The sequence below is a fragment of the Nothoprocta perdicaria genome, unplaced genomic scaffold (assembly GCF_003342845.1).
Source record: "Nothoprocta perdicaria isolate Ctin4 unplaced genomic scaffold, notPer1 scaffold_137, whole genome shotgun sequence".
NCBI lineage: Eukaryota > Metazoa > Chordata > Aves > Tinamiformes > Tinamidae > Nothoprocta > Nothoprocta perdicaria.
In genome coordinates, this window is record NW_020454505.1 from 676,525 (window position 1) to 681,448 (window position 4,924).

Genomic DNA, 4,924 nt, shown 5'->3' on the forward strand with positions numbered 1-4,924 from the left:
TTCAGAAGGTTTTATAGAGGATTTACAGTTCACAGTTGTTTTTTTGTAGCTACAGATGCACTGAGAGGGTGAAGGGACTGGGGAGGGGGRGTTGGCACGTGGCGTATGACCCAGGGGTGAACCCTGGAAGTATCAAGGCAGCATGTGCTTAGGCAGCCCCTGAAGCTTGTCATGGTCACACGTGAGGAAACCTTTGAGGCCTCTTTTCTGGCGCAGCCTGGATTGCCGTATGCCTTGCGCCTGTGCTCCCCGTTCATGCTGCCTGGCGAGCTGTGCCGGTCTCTCGACAAGCTACGAGGCACGTTAGGGCAAATGGTGTCGTGTGTGATGTCGGGACTGGGCTCTGGCTGCATCGGGGCCTGATGCAGAGCCCCGCTCTGGGCACCCATTCAAGGGCGGTATGAGCATTTCTGGTGCATCCTCCCTAAACACAACTGCAGCCTGGCCAGCAGCTGTGTGGTTAAAGGATGTGGATTATATAACGGTTGCCTAGGAACTGCAAAAAATAARTGAATTACCAAAACAAAACRAAACAGAAACAAAACACTCCTGCACAGCTGGGAGGCTGTAGTGCCCTGCATCAGGTGGAATCAGCAGAAGCCCYTGTAGTCCAAGAATAAGTCAGGAATAACATCTATAACAAGAGCTGAAAACGAAAAGTGTCTATCCCTAACCATCCCTAAGAACCTGTAAGGCGTTAGACAGCCATCAGTCAAGAATAAGCCTGGTAGAGTTGGTTCTGTCTTACAATAGAGTAAGGGATTATGAGAGTCTTTAAATCTGTGAACTAAACTGTTCTCAAGGTGGAGGTTTCATTGCCATCCCTGAAAGAGGGCTGCTTCTTGACTGCTCTTCCAGGAGTCCTTATCTATACCCTTGTGCAAAGTATAGAAAGTCTCAGTGGGCATTAACTCTTTGTTAAGCAGAAATAAATGGCCTTGTTTTTAGTGCAGTCACTTCTGCACTAAGAAGGGTCTTCTGCATGTTGTGCACCAGCACAAAATACAGCCTTCAGTTTGCATCAACTGCCTACTCACAGGAGGCTCCAGGGATGCCCGGAGCATCGTGCAGCATCAGATCCTGTCACCTGGGGCCTCCCAAACTGCTTGCCAATGGGTGCATCTTGGTTTGAGGCCACGCTGGTGCCCCACGCAGCTGCAGCTGGGCCACACTTGCAAACTTGGTGCCTGTACAGATAATGAACCTACTTTGCAGGACAGGTCTCCAAACGCAAGGTAGACGTAACCACTACGTCCTCGAGTCAGCTACTCTCTATTACAGTCAATGTGAATATTTGCAGCTAATTGTGAACATTTTTTTTAGATCTTCAGTCATTGTGTTTTTATTATCCATGGATGCTGCTATTTTGTACTCTGTGTTAGTCCTGAAATAACATTGCATATGAATAGCATAGGAAAAAATACACCAACCAGATAAATAATTTTAAATTGCTTCATGAGCAAAAAGAAGCTAGAAAGAAAACACTTGGTAAAGCCTAACCCCTTGCACTTTCATAGTAGTGAGCACATYATCTATTTCAAAGTGATTTTTAATGCTACAAGGTGTTACATCTTGTTAATTCACAGTTACGTCCATTAGATGCTTTGCAAATGAGAGAGTAAGGGAATAAACATAATGACGAGCAAAGATAACGCACCTCTAGATTAATTTTCTTCATTTGTTTGGAGAATCGGAGTTCAGTTTTTAATTATTTGTAATATTTTCTAAGTACAAGCTACATGTATCRCAACATATTTTCTGCAGATAACAGTGTTAACAAATTAATCCCTCATTTCGGTACTGCCTATGCAGAGGGATAACAAAGTGAAGAAATAGGCCTCTTTTGTGAGGTCAGTGAAGCCATAATCTTGAAGGATGAATGCATTCCAGGGGCCAAAATGATGGACTTGAGCTAGGAGTGCTTTATGTTAAGTACTAGCTATCACAGTCCAGTTGAATGGAAACAAATTAAAAAACAGGAAGAATACATGAAGATTTAGTAGGATCACATCTGCCTAGGAACAATTCTGTCCTCTTGTTTTCCATCACAATCAAGGCAAAACTYCTTCGCCATCTGGAAGATGGAAGAATTATTCACAGTTACTGATATTCTGTAAAATAGTGTAGATCAGTGTATAAATACTGCTACTTGGACTCTTCCTCTTCAGAACGAAAAATCTCAGAGCTGTACTTAGTTTCAGGAGCSTGGGAGATCAGGGCAGCTGCAGAGTACTCCTTCCCAAGCCCTCTCGTATCAAGGAAAATGCAGCAACTGCTTATCCAGTGGACATTTGCACAAACATTCCTCCTGTTGTGTTTGATTTGAGGCATCCTGAAATCAATATAGTTACTATGATGTTTGAACGATACACTTTTTAACACACTCCACTTACTTTGGCTGGAAATGATCTATTGTAAAAGGGATTATTCATGTCTGGTGTTTTACTGTTAATAAAGTTATTTCTGATTTGAGAAAAACTCTTTTCCTTGTTCCTCTTTTTCTCCTCCTTTTTTCTCTTTGGAAGAGTTTGGCCTTGACAAGCTCTAGGTCCCAGTCTGACTCCTACTGATTTGGGGGAAAAAGAGCATTAGAAAGCTTTAATTCCTACAAGTAAGTGTTATGCAAGAGGAATCAGCTTGCTCTGAGTCACAGGACGATACAACCTTTCCAGAAGAATGGGATGGTAAACATAAATAAATAATAATTAAAAAAAAGATTGAAAATTACAGTGGGAGGAACCCCAGGAACTCCCTGGTGAGGAGGGAGCRCCTTGACTCAGCTGCTCCTAAAAAACATCCCAGGAGATTAACTCCACACTCATCCAATGTGAAATCCACCCAGAGGAATCAAGGAAGGAGACTCTCTCCCTGGAAAACCATGTCAACTAGAGGGGCTAAATTCCCAAAGGGAGTTCATGACCTCCATACATCTGCAGTGTAGCAGGCAATAGCTGAGCTGTAGAAGTGCTTGTGGAATGAGCCTATGTAACTTACTACTGACAGGATGTTCAGAATTCACCGGGTTCTTGTTTTCAGTTGTTTGCATATCTCACGGCTTAAGGAAAACCTATGAAAAACTTTCCTTAATAAACTGTCAAAAGTAATTGCTGTGAAATCTAATGAGYACCAGATGTTGTTTCTATAAACCATGGCAGACATCAGAGGAAGCTACTCACCTGAAGACAAATCTCATGCCAGAAAGCTGCCAGTCCCAACACCGCTATTAGATTCAACCTTCATCCTTCACATCTTGTTCTCCGCCCTTATGTTTCCAGCAACACCCTGGGCCCACTGCTCAGAGGTGCCTAGTAGCAAAGGGCATGGAAAGGGCTGAAGTGCTCGGTGCTTTTTGTGTCTCGGTCTCACCGTGTCCTCTCAGGCCCTCAAGCCCTTCAGCAGCGTCTGTGAGAGCACAGCAGCATGGGCAGATGAGGAGGATGCAGYGAGTGGGGGACACAGTGACAGGTACTTCCATCCCCTGGACATACACAGGCCCTAGGAACACACTAGGTGCACACAGGGTCACTGCAAGGCCTCACTCTATCGTCTCTGAAACGTTCTTGCAATTAGAGAAGGTTCCTAAYAGCTGGAAAACAGAAATATCAAACCCAGTTTCAAGAAGGGCAAGGAGACTTGAGGAAATTACAACCTGGTCAACCTCACTTCCTTAATATCCTTCCACTGAAAYTGGTGACCTACGGACTGGGTAAACAGGCAATGAAATGAGCTAAAGATTGGCTGAAAGGACAGTGATCATCCCTTAATGATGCGGGTGATAAGGTGAAGTGCATGGCCACCAGGGCTGCAGGTGACACCACTGAGACACAGGGGAGGACAGGGATGCCATGCAGAGCAACCTCAACAGCCTGGAGAAATGGGCTGACAGGAAGCTCCTCAAGGGTAAATATATGTAATAGATGGGGGGGGTATCTGTGTGTGTGTGCGCACGCGTGCATAAAATAAATTACATGTTGGCTGTCCCCCCAGCTCAGGCTGTTAACTTTAAATTGGTTTAGATGCAAAGAATTAAAAAAAAAAAAAACTTTCTTCAACAAGAGCCTGAAGTCAGTGGGGTATCAGGCTYCACGTATAGGTATATCAGGGTGTATCAGAGGCATCTGCCCGCACCCCCTCCTTTCCATATCTACTGTGGAGGCCAGGTAGGAAAGGAAGAGAGAATAAAATCCTCACCTCTTCTCTGGRAAGTGAATGCCCAAGAGTGCAGGTAACATTAAGGTCCATTCTACGTAAAAAATCTCACAGCTTATATGAAAGTGAGGCAGCTTTACGTAGCTTTCTCATCTAGCTAGTGAGAAACTAGGAAAACCAACAATTCTAGCACCTGCATGCTGGAAATACGCCCTACAACCAGGCCCAGCTGCTTCAATTCTCATAAATCCTTAACTAAAGCAGGCGTATTATACAAAACGCAAACAGTATTTGTGTTACCTTCCTGTTAGTGAAAAGGCAGATGTTACAACTGGCTATATATACAAGGATGCTTGAGAGAAAAGGGTAGAAAACAGAAAAAAAACACACTAAAGTATCAAGTGTAACTACAAAAGTTAGAACAACAAACCATAAGCGAGGTCTCCAAATGCCAAGTTAGAAACAGAATTTAGAAAGCTGAAAGTAAACTGTCTCTGAAAAACGCAGTCATAGATGTCTTCTGAGGATCTAAAAGGTTTTCAAGCGATATGCTGAAAGGTTTAGATTCACAGAATATTTAAGGTTGGAAGGGACCTCTAGAGATCATCTAGTCCAACCTTCCTGCTCAAGCAGGCACACCTACAGCATGTGCCACAGGGTGGCATCCAGGCGGGTTTTGAAGACCTCCAGAGTAGGAGACTCCACAGCCTCCCTGGGCAGCCTGTTCCACTGCTCTGTCACCCTCACAGGAAAGAAGTTGCTCCTCACCTGGAGA